Below are 21,521 nucleotides of genomic sequence, written 5' to 3'. Positions count from 1 at the left end.
TTAAGTCTTCACAAGCCCATAAATAAAACATACTGGAGAGAAAAATTTATTACACAGAGCCTAACCCACCTATATAACAGTCTTCCCCTGTGTGTTAAAAAAACGGGGCTATATTATCTAATCGACAGCTTAGCTTGTTGAACTCCTACATATCAACAGCTTAATGTCGAAAATTTACAATCTTGAACGGCCAGGTAAGCAAATTTCTTTCTATCTTTTCTTTTTTGCGGCTTGGAAGTTTGTTAGTGTGGCATGGTCAAGCAAATTATTTCACGATGAAAGACTTTGCTTCCCTGGCAGTTCGAGATTATAAGTTTTCGACCCTTAGCAGTCGAAGTTTAGGCATTCGATAAGCGAAGCGATCAATTATTTAATATAGACCCAAAAAAATGATGCCCTAGCATCCTTCAGATTAAGACTGGGTGATTGAATGGGTACTCGTATATTTACTCCAGGATTGACCTGCTTTCCCCTTGTTGAAAGGTGGGTACAGCATGAGGTGAGTATTGGCAAAGCATAAATGGTCTTGTGATTTTAGTTGCCTTGTATTTCCTATGATCATATGAACCTGCATAATGCGTCCATTTATCCTAAATTAAGAACTACACCAGCCAGTTTGCTGTTTAAACACAAGTTTAGTAACAAGCTACCTTGCATATCAAGGTCTGTGGACAAAAGAGATGATGAGCAGTTATGTAGCAAAGGGAAAAGACAATATCAGAAGACATACAGAGGCAAGAAGAAAAGCCAAAGAGCACACTCACTTTACAAAACATGAACTATTGCTAATAAATGAGAGAAAATAGTGTATCTCTTTATTCAGTTCAGAGCTCAACCAGTTAAGTGTGACAAAGGACCAGTGATTACTTAGTGTGTTAAGAAGGAGCAGTCAGAATTTATCAGCATGTCTCCCAATTGTCAAAATAATCACAATATCCCTAAGAATTGTTCTTTTTAAAATCCGGGTAGGACAATACAGATGAAAGAAATGATGATTTTTGGCTCTAATTTGATGCTAACCCATTAAAGCACTGATTCAGTGAGATGGTACTTGACAATGAATTTATGCACAAAATGTCCGACAGAGCTTTACGCAGGCTGTCTTACATATGCTCATATTTCTTCTAAAGTAATATTAATTTTTCTTTTGTATATCATGTGAAAGTAATGCACTGTCAAGTTATCTGAAATGTTTTCTTGCGATGTTTGTTTATTTTTTTTTTGTTTTGTTTAATAGCGATTAGGCTTTTGCAGTGAGTGTACATGTAGATGAAATAGTACTTTACATAAACCTTATTGTAGAGTTGTTTTAATTAAAACATTGCCAGTATTAAATACTTTAAAATGCATGGAGTGCAGTGATTACACTGTGGTATTCAGAAAAAGACGATTTATTTAAGCGCTTCTGTAGCACGAGACCAAATCTTAACGAATGTTAAGCACCCCCTGCTTCACTTCTTTAGATTATCACATGAGGCAGTTAAACCCACCAGTACTGACCAGCAAAAGACAGTGGCACAATAAAAAAACGGATTTGTTTCTGCCTGCTGGCAGTGCCAGTAATGTCCCTGATGTTTCGTAACATAACAAAATCTCTTGCACTGTCTTTCTTGCAGCGCTCACCAAGTGCTTTACAGCTTTGAAAGCCAAGGAAACACTTTTTTGTGTTACTAGTAGTACATGGAGCAGATAAAACTCCATGTACTACAAAGAATTATGATCGGGTCTCCAGTCATAACCCTTTTTTGTGTGTTCTTGATATGGATGTCAAGATTCGCCTCACCAGCTATGCTATCAAGGAGAATTTCTTGGCATACATGTCTCACACATAATTAAGCTGGTTATGATTGGCAACCCTATTATAATCCTCTATGTGATGAATGTACTGTCATTTTATTAATATTTTTGAAAATGCCATTGGTGTAAGTGCAATATGCTGCTTGCTGTAGCAGTTCCAATGTGAAAGGAAATGCATTTCAATATATTCCATTGGTAGAAACTACAGCTGAAGCCCCTATGAAAGAAAAGGGCTATGTAATATACTGAACAACTGCCATCATTTCCTACTGCTGGCCTATCACTTTCCCAGAAAAGTTGTGACATCAACAATATGTATGAAGTTTAATAAATTTCTTATAAAGATGTCTGACAGCTTTCACTAATGACCGTGACTTCATTGGCATGTGATCCAAAGGCTACGCACCATTTGCATTCATAAAATCAGAATAGTGTCAATGGCTATGGCAGTATTTTCTCCCCATGGAAATACATTGATGGTTTGTGGTTGTTCGAGATGTGAGCACAGGACTGTCATTATTTGGAAGCAAAAAAAGAACAGACTCCAGGAAATAAAGGTTTAGGACATTTGTCCATTGACCTGTAAGTGATTATTTTGTTCACATAATACTCTAAATGTTTTTGTTAAGACATTTTTTATTTATTTGTTTGTTCTGAATTTGTTAGCCAGTGTAGAGCACTGATTCCAATGGACCCGTTTCAGTCACAGCCCGGGGAAAATGCATTAGTAACATAACTTTATATACATGACATTATATTTGATTTCAGGAAGCACCCCCCCCCCCCCCTTGCTTTGTATCTTCAAGTCTTCTCCCCAGTGCCCAGTTAAGCTTAGGAATGTGAGTGTTGCATATGTATAAATCAGACTCGGCTACATTAAGTTTGTTCTAGCACTTGTTCTTTTTTTTCAGTACTTGAAAAAGCTGTACCCATCTGTATAATAGCCACAACAAAATGCACTGTAGACTTTGTTTATTGTGTGTATGTGGACTGCAGGGACCTGTGCTACCTGTGGTTACAGACATATATGTTTAATTTTCTGTGAGAAAATAATGTAAGGTTGAACTGTTTGACTGGCACATAAAACCTCACTGTAGGTTAATAAAGCTACGGTAGACTAATAGTCCTGTATTTGGGTATTTTTGCATTGTAACTGTGTACGTGTGATAACTGTTGTTATGCAACAGTACTACAAAACTGGAAAGCACATACAGGATTAAAACAAAATGTTATTGCACTTTCTGAATTGTAAGACATGTTTCTGGCTGTTAATCTAAGAACTGTACACACTGGCTTTAGTAGATAACATATGAAGCCAAAATTCATTCAAAATATCATTTGACTTCACGTTGTCGGGGATATGCCTGTAGTCATTGTGCCAGGTCACTAATACGCTGGCTTTTGAGCTTGTCTTTTGTAATATATCCATCCGTGCTAACTGGCATCAGTCCCCACTTTTTTCTTATGTTGCCAATTACCTTGAGCTATTTAAAGACTGTTTAAACTCAAATGTACCCTTTTGTTGTCCTGGCAACCAAAACTGCCCTGTGGCTGAACTTTGTAGTTTTTTCTTGTAGTATGGAAAGTGTTCTGTAAGTGGTACATGTTTGGGGTGGAGGCGTTTCTCTGTCAAAAAGGAGCATTCAGAATTAACAGATCTACATTAGGAGAATTCTCTAAGAATTTAATTCAAAGAAAGTTTGATTCTTGATATATACAATTCTTAAAGTGTGCATCAGATTATCTCTGGCAGAACAAATATAAATGATTGATGAGTCTTGTGGGTTGCATTTACTTCCTGCATTACCTGTTGGTCATGAATTTTAATTGTTGTATTACACAGTATTCTGCTGATGTTTAAATGTTTTTATATTCATTTTACATTCTGTCATCCTCACTTTTTAAGAAAAAGATTATTTTTCCATCTACAGTTTTGATAGAGGAATGTTCTATGTGCATTAATTGATGCCAGACCATTAAATGCAGGAGATGTCTGAAATGTAGCATGATGTTTCATACCAGGAGTCCCATGATCTGAGAAGTGCAACTTTTGTTTTAATTTTATTTTCTTATGTAGTTATTTCTTTACAAAGTTTGCTTTCCAGCCTTCACCTGGGAATTGCCAGAGACCTGATATACGATTTCCCTATCACTACTTAGTTTGTGCACATTTTTCTGACTTTTAATATCTGACGTTGGAAATGTCTTTTGTTTTAAATTTTGGTGTAAATAATGAACCATTGTGCATGAGAAGTGGACTACATTAAAAAATTGAGTACAAAATTGTTAAAGTACAGGAAGTTGAGACATTCCTTTAAAAATTATCCGAGTGTAATTTTATAGGCAGTTTGTCCTGTAACACTCTCTATCTAAAGATTCATTCACATCAGCCACTCGTTAAACAAAAGCTCTTACATTTAGCTATGTCCATTTAGTTTCCTTTAATAACACTACATATTTTTCTCACTGTCATTTTTAAGAACTTCTTGCTACCTGGAAAAACATCAGACATGCTGCCATTGTTACTATTTTCATTTCACTTACTTAAATGTTTTAATTGGCCATAGATATGAGTGTGTATGCTTGCATGTGTGGTATGGACAAGCAACCATAGCAGGACTAGCCACCTGGTAGTGTGTATGCTTGTATGTGTGGTATGGACAAGCAGCCGTAGCAGGACTAGCCACCTGGTAGTGTGAACATTGGCTCTAGATGCTTGCCTCTGTGACAGCATATGACCCATATGCAAAAAATGTGAAAAGGGGGCTGTGGATGGATGTTCTAATTAGTTGTGCCTGAGAAATAGACTCCAGAGCCTTGTATACCTAAATATTCACCGAATGTGAAATAATAATGACTGGAATGAACATTTGATAGTTTTTTTGTGGAATAATGTTGACTGTTCAGTATTTTAGTTGCCAGGGAGTGCTTATAGGAAAGTCTAAGTATATAAATATTCAGAAAGATGTTTGATGCCAGTAGTCATATGTCAGTATTTGGACCAAGCTTCCCTTATTTTGTGGATCACATCAGCACTATGTTGTACTCCTTAACTCAGTCCTTTATAGAATCAACAATGACTGTATCTTAGTGTTTCTGAATATCCTTTCTCAATTTCACTTTTATTGCCTTTTGTCAGTAGGATATCATAGACAGGTGCAGCACTGTTGAGGTTGGACCTACTGTTTTTTGAAGTCAGCCATATACAGAAATGTTCATGGATGTAGAACATTTAAGGAATAACAGCCCATTCCTCTGGATTCTGCAGTCGATGGCTTAGTGATAGAGTGAAGAACACGAAGAGGCCCATTGGGATCAAATTTGTTATGAATGCTTTTAGTGAGGGCAGTTGTCAAACAGATGAGGCATAAGTGAACATTACAGTTCATCTGCACTGTGTAACATACCTATACAGTGTTCTTATTTGCTCTTTACAGTTCCATTTCTTGTAGCACTGTCCTGAAACGTGAGCTCAGTGACTGTAAGTTTCCAACATTGCACATTTGTTTCCTCACCTGATCTGGAGTGGACAGTAGCAGTTTGAAGTTGCACTTATGCTAGCACTTTATATTTGCTATGGAAATGGCTTTCCTGTTCCAGTTGAGAGATGTTTGCCATCACTAAGTGGCCATGTTAATCTGTGTAAATTACAATTTCAAAAAGAGGTGAAAAGGTCACTTTTGTAGTTAACAGAATAACATAACATGCTTACCAGCTCTATGGACAGTCATGTTTGTCTTTGGGACAAGACCAGTATAAAAGAACAGAGTAGTACACATACTGTAACAGTGAGTTTAACAGCAGTTTGTATGACAGTTTAATAGCTGCCATGCACTGTTTAATAAGATAATGTTAAACTTACCTAGAGAAGGTCAAGTAACAAGGTTTTTACACAATGACCTCTTGTTGTTATTGTTGTGTCTTTCGGCTTTTCCCGGTTAGGGGTCGCCACACCGGAACTCCGGTCCACTAATGATTGGTAGTTGATTTTTACGTGCCGAGTTACCAGCCCTGACGCACAACCTTCAACGAAGGTACGCCCATTCACGCATGTCTCCACGCAGAATACGCTCTAGCTGAGAATCAAACCGGACAGCGTCTTACTGTGAAGCGACAACGCTACCGCAGCTCTTCTACAGGATGTAAATGCTTCTCATCAGTGCTTTTTTATACCAAGTTGACTTAATGGCTAAGGTGTTTACAGACGCACAAAGTACAGGAGTTGATTCTCACCTTGGGGAAGTAGGGTTGTTAATCTAGTAATTGCCTATGAACCTGTGTAGTAGTAGTACTGAACTCGGATTATAAAATAATTCATCAGTGCTTTGTGCTGACACTGTGACAAAGCGATGTACTTTTGGTGATGAGAATCCATCATTTTTGGTTCTGAGAGCAAACTTGCAGCTGAAAGGTTGGCTTGGTATCCAGAAGGAGTGAGTCGGCACCCTGTGGGCCTGACTTCTTTTTTTTTTTTTTTTTTTTTTTTTTTAGGGAAGGACAGTACTAAGCATGCCTTCAGACAGTGGTTAGCACTTCAGATTGCTTGGTTCGGCAGAGGGAAAAGGAAAGTGTGTGTCATTTTAAATTCTAACAGTGCTTTTTTCAGAAGTAATTCTTGGATCATGCTGTGCTTCATCCATCCTCAACCCCTTTTCCCATTTTGCACATGGGGTCGGGGTGTCACTTCACCAGTGACAATCATCTTGAGCCAAGTTTACACTGCCGGGTGGCTAGCCCTGGCGCAATAGTTCATCCGTACCACTCAATCGCATACACACTCACACCTACTGCCACTTTAGAGTGTCCAATCCACCTACTGCTTGACTTTGGAATTTATGAAGATGGTAATCTTTCAACTTCACCATCCCTAGTGACAAGTTTGGAATGTGCCCATTATAGAGTAACTGTATACTTTGATTGTTTTAAGCAGTGTACCATTCTATGAAAGACTTTGCGGCCTCCAAGCAGTTGATATTGAGTGAAGGGTGCAGGGGTTGAAGCCCCCTGCATGGGAACTGTGTGTTGGCTTGTCCTTCACTTTGCGTACAACAAGCCTTCTTAAAATGATATAGGGATGTCGATTAAGTCATCTTCAGTAAAGAGTACCATAATCTTACATGACATTGAATTCTTTAAGCAGTCTTAGCATTGTTTCTTTTAGGAGTGTAATTTCAAGGACTTCACCTTTTGGGGTTATATTGGTAGTTATAAAAGTAATTGGCAGGTTGGAAGTGCAAAGATCTGGTGGATATAAGCAAATGTTTTTAGGAACTCTGACTAGAAAAAAAATCTTTGCTCTAATGGAGAGTGGGCCTCAGTCTGATCTTACAGGCATCGTCATTGTAAACTGTTAAAAATCACAGGTGCCTTAAGCAACTGAAATGAAGTTTGCAGTCAGGAAACTCAAATGCGGCTTGATTTTAAGTGCTGGTACTTTTGCATAATTTTGTCTTTATTTGTTGTGGTGAAGAAATGTGCCATTCTGCACCGCAATGATGTAGAATTCTAGGTTTCTCTCTAAACGTTTTTCTGGTGGGAGCAATGATCTGCATGTATAGCTGTGTGTGTGTGTGTGTGTGTGTGTGTGTGTGTGTGTGTGTGTGTGTGTGTCTGGGAGGGAGGACTTCACAATTCCCTGACTGTTGGTAAGCACTCCTCTAGTGTGAGCCATAGCATATCAGAATTCACATGGAAGATTGAGAAAGGTCGGGGAAGTGGCAGCAGTCTGTCTTCTCTTTGTAAGAGCATGACTGTATCCAACTATTGCTGTGAAACGGAGAGATTCATACAACATTTGATTACTGGCTGCCACGTTTCTTTACTCGTGTATTAGTTTGTACAGAATTACTTCCCTCACCCATCACAGTTTTCCAGTGCTGCTTAAAACTGTGAGTGAATACGTAATCCTTATTTCATACTTACTCAGTCATTTTAGTGAACAGCTTTTTTGTCATCACATCTTTTTAAAACAATCCAACCTTTTCCTCTCTTTTGGTTTCAGGAAAAGACCCAGGGAAATATTTGCTTTTTTTGGCTGTATGTTGCTTAATTTAACTCCACTATCAGTGGAAATGTTCATCCAGCAGAGATTATGCCATTGCTAAGGCAGTGAAATAGTTCAAGTTAAACATTCTTGCAACTTTTGTCTCACCAGGTGTTTATATTTGTAATGTTAGGAGTTATAATGGCTTAGATGGTTTAAGCATTTAATAACAAAGCTGAAATCAATAAAGTGATTTTGTAAATATTTTTTTTTACTTATTTATAGCACCCAAGTTAATTTTTGTTTAATATGAACTAAAAATGTTTTCTTTTGTAATTAACTTCTCAATAAATCCCATTTTGCGGGTTTTATAAGCTTGCGTTATGACTGAGTTATGCTAGAGTAATAAGAAATGTTATGTATCATTATAGAATGTCAGTAAATAAAACTGAAATTGTTCTCCAAAACAAGTCTGTTAATCATTTCCCTTAGGTTATCTTGCTGTAAATCCTTTTCATAAAAATGTCTTACCAGTTTTAACAAGGAGCAGAGACATAATGGATATATCTGGTGCATTTACATTTGTGATTACTAATTTGCATTTGTGCCTCAAAAGATGCTACGTTATTAATTAAAACTTGACATTACTAGTGTTCATTGCAAGCCCATCACTGTAGCTATGTAAAGATTTTCACTTCAGTTTCCTCTTTTGTTAAATCACACACAGCTCTGTTTGTATTTGTCATTTTGTGACTGTCTAGTTCACTGAATTTCATTCATACTGCTTTAAACTGCTTTTTGCTCTAAACCATGCTGTACTAGTGAACTGACAGATCAAATGTCATCTCATGGGATCCGAACCTGTTTCCTAGATCATAACTGACACTTCGACTACTACACCATATTACTTCTTTGTAGTCTTGAAAATGTGAAACCACATTAGCAGACTTTCCAAAAAGTTGTCAGAAACTGTTTCCTGATAGTCATGTGCCTCATATGATTACTTTTTACCAACTTCTGTTAATAGTGCTGTAATGCAGAAACTCCATCTGACACACACATTGTATGTTTTAATAAAACTTATTGAGATGAGTTACTCTACAGAAAACGAAAGATAATAGTAATCTCTGTCCCCTTCTGTTGCTTTACTTGTATTCGTAAGAAATGTTCAGAATATTAGGGGAGGGGCATTAAAAAAAACAAATTTACCTCTGTCAAAGTTTGCTTTATTAGAAAGCAAATAACTAATATGCCAGTCTGCTTTTATTATAAATCAAGATTTACACATCTGATTTTACATGTAGCTTATTAGTAACACTGTTACAAATGATTGAACCTTCCAAAGTAACATGACAAATTGCCCCCAACAGTTGTTTTATGTAAATTATCTCATAAAGCAGCTGGGTATTTGTAGCGTCTTAACATATAGACAGATACATTTCCTTTGTTTTACATGGAAAGTCTGTGCATATAATTGCCAGTGCTCAACATCCATGCAAATTAAAATGTAATTCTACATTTCTTTTTCATCTGGTAACAGTAAGCATCTGCATCAAAAGTCATAGCAAACATTGCATGCTGGCTGGCTATTAAAAAAAGAGAGAGAAAAAAAATCATAACATTGTAAATAGACTGCTAGCTTTCTCTTGCAGTATTTAAGACCATAGTTTTTACACAATAAATGAAGCTTTGCTTGGTCCTTTCCTACCTTATGCTGCTGACTTTGGGAGCTCCATAGTTCCCCTAGAGCTGCATGATGTGAAAGTGAGCAAGAGACTCCTCTGTGTATCGGCAGGGATGTGCACATTCCAACAGTAACACCAAACAATGAAGGATAGCTGCTTTGCATGCCCCAAGCCTATGGGGCATTACATCATCGCCTGGCCTTATATGGAACTTAGGTTGAGCCGACTAGTTTGTCTATGACTGTACTGTGCTGTAGTGATGGCCAGAATTTGAAAGAGCTTTATTACAGCCTGCCGGCTCTATCTGAGGTTTGCAGCTCCACAACATAATTCATTTTGTTAAGCAAGTTCACAGCTGCAAAGAATGTGCGGAAGGCTTAGGTTACAGCACTTCCTTCTTGTTATTGATAGGAAAGTCATTAGTTGACTGGTCTGTAACTTCACCTTTATTTTTTCTAAGGCTAGGCTACAAAACCACAGGCATTTCCCTCAGCTGAGGTGACTGGGATTCTGATGTATTGTACAGTGGCAGGGATGTAGCGGGCTATATAATCCATGTTGTGGAGACTGTAAAAAAGAGTATTAGGTCTAGGTTCACTTAGGGTAATGGGATAGTGATAATATAGATGATGTCACTGCAGAATAGGAGATAAAAGGAAAGTCTCAAGAAAATAAATTGTGTGTTTGCAATTATTTCCTCCTTATGTTCTACTAAACTCTGCTGTTTCAGTCTGTGAAATGGCAGGAAATTCCATTATTAATTCTTGATAACAAGTTTAGAAATAGCCATGTAACATATTAAAGAGGAAAACTGTTTCTGTGCCAGGTGTGCTGCTAGAGTCTTTGTGTGGTGAACTTTGCAGTTGTTGGAGGAAAAGCATGTCAGAGTTTGTGTTTCTGTTTTGTTTTTCTTCTCAATAAAAATGTTATTGGCAGGGAAAAAAATGTGTTCTGAGTTTGGGTTGAAGGGGTGACGTATGGATGATTAGTGGTAAGTCTTTCATTTTGTTATTACTTACATGACTTTTGTTATTGAAGATCTTTGTTTTGGAGGGAGCAGATTTTTGCTGTTCCTTAGTTATTTGTGTGATCATCTTTAAGGGGGATTTTGGGATGTAGCGGTAGATGAGTGAGAGAGCATTTGCCTGATGTTAGATGTTACTGTAATTATGTGTCCTCATTGATTGTTGTTTTGCAGGGATGCCTTTTAAAAGTCCAAGCAATGTTATTATCAGCTTTGGAATATCGAGAATTCTAAGTGTAAGTAGGAAGAATATGTACTAATCTCGAGGTTACAGTATTTTAGAGTATTCTCCTTAACCTGAGGTGCAACAATTTCAGACTTAATGTTTATGTTGCCAGGGTATAGGAGCCACAGCCTTCTACCCCCATCTGGGGTTGTGTGTAGGGAGAGGTGAAACCACCCTGCAACTCTATCAGTCTAGAAACTTCATATAGGGGCTTTAAGTACTCTTAGTGGTCTACGGGATGAAAGCCCACTGAAATATAACCTTGGGGTTGAAGGAGGTACTTTAAGCCATTTTCCATGGACTTTCTTCTGAGTTCTTATATTAACATTCCACATTAAGATGAGCTTGCTGGAAGTCGGCTTCCCTTTGCCAGATGTTGCAGCCCTTCTTTTGTTGTTATGTCTTTGTGGAATGCAAGCCTGTAGAATTGTTGTAGTTCAGGGGTGATGTATTGTGCAGTGGCACCTTATATGTTGCTTATGAGCCGTGCAGTGCTATGAATTTTAGAGCATAAAGACGATAATCTCATCAGCAATTCTTGTTATCCAAAAGCAGAGGTGATAGTACATTATTTTTGTTTGAGTACACTTGTTAGCTTATTACAGACAAAATAATTAGGTTTATGAATGTGTAACATTTAAACCATGGTAGTAATGAATGCCAAAAACAAAATATGTTTTTTTGAGGACTAAGAATGTTTTCCTTATAAATGATTTGTTTTGTGTTTAACAATTATCGTAGATACCACCTTTGATATGTAGTTTGCTGTGTACAGGCTGCAATTAAGTTTTCTTGTAATGTAAATAAACTACACATAAATTATGGTAGTTAGGTGATGTATGATATAAAGTGTTTCTTGCCATTACTGCCAGCTTTTGTGTTGCATGGGAGTATGAATTCATACGTGAATGTAGAATGTCCTGGAGTGGTCATACTGCATTACATAAAATTGAACATGCAATCTAAGGAAGTATTATTGACAGCCTCTAGGTTACTAGAGTGCACAGAATAAGGCATTAGTAAAACCAGAAGGGATATTTGTTAACTTTCTGTACGGAGAGAGAGAGAGAGAGAGAGAGACTGAGACCCCAGTCTGGCACACTGCAATCATTTCTGGAGCCTCTTTTCTCTAAAGATATATATAGACAGGATATGTATGATTAGATGAGAGCTTGCATCAAAAACCATATAAAGAGACGTGAAAACAACTTAATATTTGTAGTGCTGAGTAAAATGAGGGAGAGAAAGAACATAACAGAAAGTTGCAACTACTTCAAATGTTTTAGTAAAGTAAGAGATGATGGCATCTTTCAGAAGAAATGTCCAAGAAAAAGAAGCCACATTGTGAAGCAGAATGTGTACATTTCAGGGAAATATTGAGTAAAATATTTTTTTTCTTCAGAAAGGATTGTGAATGCATGGAATAGGTTTTCTCAAGATGTTATGTCCGATACAAAGAGGATATTCAGGAATGTATTGGATATTTGCAGGCCATTTATTGTCAAGGGCATGGAAACTGTTTTATACTAAGCATCTACAGGCTTATCCAGTGGGTTATTAAATATGCAGACTGGGAAGGGCAAGCAGTTCTCAAAGGTTATTTATGATTAACAGGAGATTATTGCATATTGCTGGATACTTTTTTCAAAAAGACAGGACAAAGGCAGTCCTCATAATGTTTAAGTACAAATATACTTTAATAGGAGAAAGACTTGTGAACTTTGAATAGGTGACCTTGTACAGTGCAGGGCAGTGTTTGACTTACTGTGTGCTGTGGGTGTTTCACAGCTGATTAGTAGTTTGGTATTTGGGGCAGTTATTTGCATTTACTTGAAATGATAGGATCTGCAACTTTGATTGCACAGTCTTAAGAAATCGGATCTTGGAGGGATAAAAATATACCATATGAATTAAGAATTTTCCAATTCTAATGGGACTGTTTCATATTTGCTTGCTTTAGTGTGTCATTTCTTCATTGCACAGTTGGAATTTGTTCTTGTAGCCAAGTTTGTAAACTTGGCTGACAGACTAGACTTTATGATTAAAAAATAGTGCAACTTTCATTTCTCTTTAATCTTGCATTTGATTCCCACAGACCTCATATGCATATTCCATGAATCTGTACAGATCAGTTAACCTGCACTGCTCAATAGCTGTCCATGAAAACTGGCATTTATCCTTCCTGAGTCTTTTAAAAAGAAATGGAAGCTTTAGAAAGAAAACTGAAGAACATTTAGCTAGGTGTCTTGAGTGTGTGGCATGGTGTCTTATTGACTAAAGTCCTTAAAAGTAGATATAGTAGTCGGGGATTTAGAGACTTGGGTAGATAGTAACTTGGCTTTTGACCGTGTGTCTGAGGTAGTAAGAAAATCATTCTATGTCACTCAACTTATAAGTAAGGTCATGGCATCTAGATCCAGGCAAGTCATTGGGCCACTGTACTCAGCTCTCATCAGATCCATCATTGAGTATAATTCCCCCTTTGGTATGTACCTGACCAGGCATGTGCAACAACTGGAACGTTGACAGAGGTTCCTCACAAAAAGAATACAGAGCATAAAAACAATGTCCTATGCAGGTAACCTCAAAGCCTTATCTCAGTACTGTGTTTCCTACAGACTGCTCAGTGGCAGTTTATGCCTGGCGTACAAGGGATTCTTGGATGCTGCTGACGGACCTTTTGCATATCCACAAAATTAACCGATATGGAACTACTACATGTAAGGATTTAAACTTTGCTTACAAATTAAATAGGACATGTTGAAGGGATAGGTATGTATCTCAGAGAATACCCATTCTCTGGAATAGGCTTCCCATCCATATAAAACAGAGTCCTTCCGTATTCCTGCTAAAGTGCAACCCAGACCAGTAGATGGGAAATCTGAAATTCACCCCTGATCTGACGCCTTTGTCAGTGATGGACAAAGACCGTCATTAAATCATGCCCTAACTAACATACATCCCTCAAAATAACCTCTAAGGCACAATAACTCATGTAAACATTTGGGTTGCATGGCTAGGTGTATAAAAGACCCTAGTGGTCATTAGTCTAGCATACATCTATGAACCTGCATTATACCAGGCTTTCATTCCTGACCTCTGTTTATTGTATGTGTAGACTTTTGTATGTTCTGTATGTGTCTACTTTGGTTAAATATATGTTTGTATATTTATTAGCAGCAGAGTGGTCTTGAGAAGCCAGTAACCGATAACCGTTTGAAATGTTGGGACTTGCTTATGCAAGTCCTGAAACAGAGACAATGACCGAAAGATTGAACTCGTGTATACTAAGTCCGAGATGCCATTTCTTGGAATATTCTCTTTTCTGCAAGGTATGTCAATCTAGGAGTTGGTATACATAAGTTTGGTGTGCAGGAGGATATTCCTACTCCAGTCCCCCAAAACCAAGTGCCAAGTAAACAAAGAGATTTTTGTTGAAAACAAAAATACACACACACACACACACACACACACACACACACACACACACACACACACACACACACACACACACAAAATAAATAAATGCCATCATTCACAACACTTGATCTGCTGTCTTGACTAGGAGTAGATTTACAAAACTACTGCTTTTTTTAATTTATTTTAAGAAAACTAATACATTTGTGAATTTACTCCTAGTCAACTGTGCAGAGTAATTCCATTTTGGAAACAGGCATGTAACCTGCCATGTGTATTGCATTCTGGGAATATGTACGCGAGTTATGGTTTCCTTGCTTGCAAGTGGCTTGCTTTCTTCTCTCTGGCATACACGTTTGAAACTGTTTTTCCAAGTTGTTGTGCCAGACAGAAGACTTGATATTAGATAGCAGAATTCAGAGGTTAAACTTTTACTACATTTGTAATAAAATAAAAACAGTGCTGTTGAACAAAGGAAACTGAAATTTATATTTTTTACCCTTAATTGTCTTTGGCAGGTAGAACAGTTGGTTTAATGACAGACACTACCATTCCATCTGTGAAAGTAGAAAGAATGGAACAACCTTACCTAATTAGCTGGAGGTGGCAAAACAGCAGATGATGTGCTGCCATCACTACCACCACCTCTTCCTTTTACCCACCCAGCCACACACACTGTCTCACCGTTGCATCAAGAATTATATTGTTTGCTCAGATGAAGAGGGAGTAACAGTCCTCCTTGGTAACCATTGTGAGCTGAAGCTGTTAAAATACAGTTTGCTAACTGGAAAGGCCCTCAGCCTCTTAAATGCAGTATGATTGCATGAGTGCATTCTTGCAATATGTTGGGTACTCCGCCTTCAATTTATAGGCATGGATTGCAGTAATGATATATGCCCTACAAAGGAACATGTCTTTTTTAATGACTGAGAGACAGTAGCACATTGTAAATTCATCACTGTTTACTATGCACTCTGATATTAAAAAATGATTTGTGTTTTGGATTTACAGCAAAACAAAACCACCAAACAACTCCCAGATGCCAAAACTGGAGAAAGCAATAAACAAGCAAATAAAAACCAGTAAGGCAACCACGATAGAAATTTAATAAAATAAAATAAATGGATGAGCGCTTTCACTTTGTGCATGCTTCTTCAGATCTTCAGGATTTATTTTAGTTACTTTTTTAAATTTTTTTTATTAAAGTACATTTCTGTCATGGCTGCTTTACTGGTTTTTGTTATTTACATGTTTTGGATTTAAATACAACACAGCACAGCAGGGAGCAGCTATTTAAGGTGCATAAGGGTGTTTTTTTTTTTTTGCTTCCCTTTGTCACTCTTGTCATTCATCCCAGTGCTCCTCTTCCATCATCTGGTTGGTTTGCTGCTTATTTATACTACCCCTTGCTGTACTCCAGTGAGGTGAGCTAGGGCAGACATGGAGCATGCTAGATAGTGCTTTAGACATTTTTTTCATATGTCTTACCTACCACCACTGCAGTTCCTTGATTTTGTCCTGAGAGCAGGTGTACAATGGGGATTTGCTGAAGTATTTCCCTGCCTCTGCGGCAGCTCAGTCAATTTTCCCACCCTACTCCCTCTTTTGGACTACGTCCCTGGCTTCCATCATGGATTATTATGTGGGAACCACCCTCACTTCTGAGATTGGAACAACCCTTTCTACCTGACACTTCATCAACTGCTTGTGACACTAATCGAACCCAGGTTGTGTGGGCCGTAGTCAGAGCTGTATCCCTGCATGCCTGTTTAAGTTATGTAAAGTATGATTTGTCTACCTTGTTAACTAGCTGTTTCCTTCAGCAGTGTGCTGTCCATAATGCCTAAACATGATTCATAAAGATTTTTCTTCAAACATTATGATAGAGATAGTCATTTAGTATGGTATGGGGTGGGGGGGGGGGTCTGGTGCTGTTGGAGCTTGACAGCATCATTGTGTATGGACAGGGAAGGTGTAGTAGCTTTAACATGCATGACAGGGAACTCTTTCAGGTATGGTTTTCCTACCATGCAATGGGTACTTTTTTAAATTTAACACTAATGTGCTGCTCAGCTCTAGTAGTTGAGCAACATATCTGTGGGGAAGGGGGGGGGGGGGTCAGTGCAGTCACAAGCAGTACACCATCTGCAGGTACATGGTTCAAGTCCCATAACTAACCCCACTGAACAGCCCATGCAGCGGGTAGTCTAGTGTTTAAGAACTGCAGACACAATCTGCTTTGGGAGGGGGGCGGTTGTCATTAGCATGTGCACTTTGTGCAAAGAATACTTTATCATCACAGCAGAGTTTCCTAATTTCCGAGTCACGTTGGGGTTTGGTATGCCATTTGGATGTGTACCAACCATTCTCCTTGGTGAACAATATTTATGAATGCTTCCCTGAATCTTAGTCAGCACAGTTAAGCTAAGTTGATAATACATGAATAAGTATAGCAGCCACTTTCCACTGTGTTCTTTTGCTATTTTCTAGGGCTGCAGTAGCAAGATTTTTTATTAATCTGCTACAAGAGCAGCTATCATCTTTGTGCTGCTGTATCTCACTCTGTCTGTACTATTTTATATATATATATATATATATATATATATATATATATATCATATTATGTATATATGTACATACTGTTGCAGGGAAGCTGGCCCACCCTTCACCTCCTTTGTGGCAGGCTGCACCCCACTACAGTAACGCACCTAATTTCCATTTTACACCATCTCAGAAAAAGTGCGACATGCCTCTACCCCCCCCCCCCCTTCTTTTTGGACTTCTGGACTTGACCAGATAGACTCCATCTAATGCCACAGTCAACTAAGCTTTCTCAGAAGTGTTGGAACTCAGTATCTGTATCTACAGCAAGCCCAATAGACAAATTTTCATATGATGACTGTTCATTCTGTGATGACCTTTTGTTTTTTACAAACTTGAAGTTCTGTACGGTGTCACTTGGCATGCCTTTGCATTGCATCAACATCAGGGAACTATATAGAAGTCAGTACAATTAAATACAAGCTTCTTAAAGCTACTGCATTGATAGTACCAGGGAGTCAAGATAATGTAGCATAGTTGCCAAAAAGGAAAAGTACTATTTTTTAATAAACATCTTTATTAAATCTGTATTAAATCTCAACTAAAAACAGTGAAACAGGCACACATACATTAATATAAAAGAAAACATAGTAAATTATTTTCATGCAGTATACACTTTTCCTTTTTACTGTGTTATTCACTCTGACATTCCATACAAAATGTTCAGTTCCTGCTTTCCCTTAAATCTCAGTCTTCCTGAACATTGTTCTGCACATATTTTCCTATTTAATGTACCCTTTCCTTTTTCTAAGGATCCCACTAACAGTTATTTTATCCCCTTTACAATATTAAATACTTAAATTACAGATTTATATTTTAATTTCCATTTTCTATTAATTGCTAAATTTAATAAGGTGTTTTCTAGGCAATTCAGAGCCCATGTCCCAGCTTAGAAGAATCCCCCCCCCCCCCCCCAACATTTCTGGAAATAAAAATACTCTGAGCAGAAGTATTGTTGTGACAGAAAAGCCAAATATCTGTCATGTTTAAAAAAGAGAAGATCGAGTTAGAGTGCATGTACTGAGAAATGTGAATGAGAGTCAGACATATATAATGATGTACTTGTAAATACACCTGAACCAAAATCTTATGTGCATAGAACTAGTTTACAGGAATATGAGGAGTCATAGATCCCTGAAATGGACTGAATCTAATTCATGAGGTCAGACAGCTAAAATGAGGAGTTTAGTAAATACACTTTCTTCTTAGAGAGTCAAAAATCCAGATGTTGCCAGTGGTAATAATGCTAGAGAACTGTGATAAGACTGGAATGGTATGGTCTTGAAAGCCTTGTGAAAAAATTGCAGGGCATTTGGCTAGTTCCAAAACCAGATTGATGACCGAGTCTGTTATACATGGAGAAGTGGTGGTGTAGCCAGATCTAGTATTAAAATAATATGTGAAAGAAGAGGCATCAGTCTCTACATTTGGAAGTGCAGTAAGAAAAAACACAGAGATAAAATGATTATACATATGTGAATTTTGGAGACTATAACTTGATATAAAAAGACTGAACCACATTCAGATAGTGACCTACTGCATACATTTGCATTGTTTGTAATTAACCCGTGACATGGTAGTATGAGGTTAAAATAGTGCTGTTGTAATTCAAAATAAGCTGTCTTGTAGTATTTGTATTATGTATTAACTGTAACTATTGTATATAAGAAGAGGATAGAGAATGTAGTTTTAAGAAGGGGTATTAACTTTAACTGGGATACATGGTTTGCAGTACACATGCAGATAAAGATTTTGAAGTACGAGCATCATTCCTGCCTCATACCTCCTCACCAGTGTATTTTGACTACTTCTGTGGAAGTATCTTCCATGCAGAACTTTGCTTGACTGTTCAGAAATATGCCAGTTTTTAACACAATACTTGTATTTTGAGCTGGAAGTTCAGAACTGTATTTCCCCCTTGTGATTTAAAATTTAGGTTAACAGGTTTATCGATTTATTTTTTTGAGATGGTTGAGTCATGGAACCTGAACTCGTCTCCTGAAACAGTCTGTAGTGGCTGTAATCTCTGTCAGATGGCTTTAAGTGCTTTATCCCCTCATTCGCGGATAGTGGCACTTGTTATTTTGCAAGAACTGGGTCAACCTCAGGGCAAACTTAAACATTCTTCTCAGAATGGTTTCAGAACTGACAGTAAGACCATTAATTTCCCCAGTATTCTTTCTGGGGATAAAAGTCAGAGGGGTAGAGCTCTTAATATCCTTAATGTACAGTTCCTGCTCATTTTGTAGTTGAAGTGGGTACATGTTCTCAAGAAGAGGGGGTCAGTTGTCTCCCTTACTCTGATTAAGGAAGGGCTGCCCAATGTCAGATGGAGATATCTAAAATAATTGGTGTGACGATAGGAGGTAATGCCAGCTATGCCAGGAGAACTAGGGCAGTGGATGTGTAATTTATGCAAGCACAACTAGCTGGAATTTTGTAAAGAATTATATATCAGTTATATATCAAACTGATTTGTGCAGATGCTTTTGTTGAAAATACATTTGCAAAGTTGCTTGTGTTAAAAATGTGTTAACAGTTGCCTTGCTGGAAAGAAAAGAATTATACATGGTTTATTGTAACCATTTAAATGTGTATATTGTAAAAGAAGATACTGGAAGAGAAGAGGGTAATCTCAATCCACCTGACTTTGAGAAATAGTAAAAATTATTTAATTACTGGGCCTAGGCCATAAAGATGTTATCTCACAGTTTTGAAAGCAGCCAGAGCCAAAACCTCCGTACTAGGAAGCTTTCTGTGTTGTCTTTGGGGTAAACTAATTGCTACTCTGGAAGGGTAGAGGTTTGAAATTGTTTTATGACTTCCAGGAGCTGCAACAGATCAGAACAAAGCTCTGTGTGTATGGTAACATATAGGTGATAAATTCCTGGCAGCTTCTAGCATTAGTGATAGTGTGAGAAACAGAGTCAGATGACCAGATGTAATGTCATTTTGTAAGCTTATCCCAGCAATAATATTTAGATATTTTATTACGAAGTCTGTCATTCAGACTGGGCAGTCTGTTTCTTGGAACCTGATGTAGAAGGATCTCTCACCTACTTCATCTTGCCTTGCTCTAGTAAGTAAAAGTCTTTAGATCAGTCAGGAAAATATAGTGAGAATAGGTAAGTATTGATCTGATATTGTTAATCCTCATTCATTCCTTACACATGGGTATCGGTTCCGACTTCGGAACCGAGCTGTCCATTTTCCAAGCTCATGTCAGCTTCAAACTCTCGAGCTAAACTCTTACCCATAATCCCCCTCTCCCTGTTACCGCAGATTTCATTTGCCGCATTTCCATTTGGTTGTGTCAAGCTGCTTCTCTTGAGCTAAGTATAGTTATTAGTTGTCAAATAGTCATTTATATTACTTTTTCTGTCAGAAAAATTTCTATTTCGTTGTTTCTTACCCTATCGCATCTAGCGACCATATTTTCTTGAGTTTTCTTCTCTTTTCTCTACTTTTTTACCGCAAGATATCTCTCCCCTTACCATCGTTGGTAATCTTCCCTTTTTTTCATACCTTCGGGTATTCTTTTTTACCAATGCTGGTACCCTTTTCTACTGTCTACTTTTACTATCATGGCAGATAGGAAAGGTAGTCCAGGGTTTAAACGGTGTTCTGATTGTGGACACAAACTACCTACATCTGATGCACACTCTTTGTGTGTTTATTGTTTGGGGGCGTCCCACTTATCTGTTGACCCGCCCTGTACTATCTATGAAAATTTTTCAAATAGAACTTTGTTGGAAAGGAAAAACAAGTTGTTGCTGAAGGGACTTCTTAAATCTCCCTTTTCAGAGGCTATTTCTGGGTCGGAGGCCTCAACCCCTCCTAGAGCCCATAAGAAAATCTTGGATGTTCCTACCAAGGCTAAATCTTTGCCTTCGTCCCCGGCTGCAGACTCTCACCAATCAAAACCTAAAAAGGCTAAAGTTTTGGCTTTGGAGCTCACTGAGTCAGCCCCAGTGCTTTCGGTGCCTAGACCTACGGCACCGGGGCCTTCGGCTCCATTAGTGATCTCGGCTCCGTCTTCTTCTGCAGCCTTCACTATATCGGCACCGAGGGGCTCCTTGCTTCAGACTATTACCACTGTTTTGGCACCGGCCTCTCAGTCAGCGCAGACCTTGACCACGTTGGCTCCGACATCTTACTCGGAACTGACGCGTTTATTGTTGACTCCAGTTTTGTCGATTCCAGTTTCGGTACCGACAACCACTTTGGCACCAATACCTGTGTCGGTGCAGACCGTGACCTCGGCACCGATGACTTCTTCAGTGCAGACAGCTGTAGTCCAGTCTCTCTTGGCACCGTTGTTCTCGGTGCAGACTGGTGAGATGGGCACCGAGTTTGCCTCTTCTGTGGACAAGCCTATTTCTCCCTCAGTCTCCGTGAGGTCCACTAGAAGCCTTTCTGAACACGATGTGTTGCGTCTTGTGGATCAGGTGTTCTTGGCCAGAGGGTATCCCACCCCCCAGGAACTATCCTTCCTTGGTAGGTAATCACCCATCTCCAAAGACCCCTTCTTATTCTCCTCCTTCATTGCCTTTGAAGTCCATGGATATAGCACAGTCTTCCCCTTCTGCGGTTCCCTTTATGGATCTCACTAAGGAACCGCAGTTGCCTTCGTGGCAGGAAAGTTTTGCTACGACCCAGAATGTCAGTTGTGACACACATAATTTGCTGCTCCACAGCCATCCGGGGACTCCCGGTTGGCAGGCTGAGCCACTTAGTGGAGGGGTGACCCCTGTCCTGGACATTCACTCCTCTTCAGGTGGACCAGCC

General features: G+C 38.4%; 1 protein-coding gene across 3 annotated transcripts in view; it reads right to left on the bottom strand.

Annotated features, from left to right (window-relative positions):
* Positions 1-21,521, bottom strand: part of FILIP1L (filamin A interacting protein 1 like) — a 2,033,704-nt gene that overhangs the window by 70,897 nt on the left and 1,941,286 nt on the right. Inside the window, exon 1 of one of the 3 annotated variants that reach the window (XM_044071372.1) lies at positions 9,489-9,657. The exons of the other annotated variants lie outside the window; for them this stretch is intronic. The gene's annotated coding sequence lies outside the window, so the exon portion shown is untranslated. Of the gene's footprint in view, positions 1-9,488; positions 9,658-21,521 lie in introns of those variants that run through there. 3 annotated transcript variants of the gene reach the window in all.

The sequence above is a fragment of the Protopterus annectens genome, chromosome 5.part0, assembly GCF_019279795.1.
Source record: "Protopterus annectens isolate FY-2018-M chromosome 5.part0, PAN1.0, whole genome shotgun sequence".
In the NCBI taxonomy this organism is placed as follows: Eukaryota; Metazoa; Chordata; order Ceratodontiformes; family Protopteridae; genus Protopterus; species Protopterus annectens.
The sequence above is the reverse complement of the archived record's forward strand: the minus strand, read 5'-3'. Positions and strand labels throughout refer to the sequence as shown.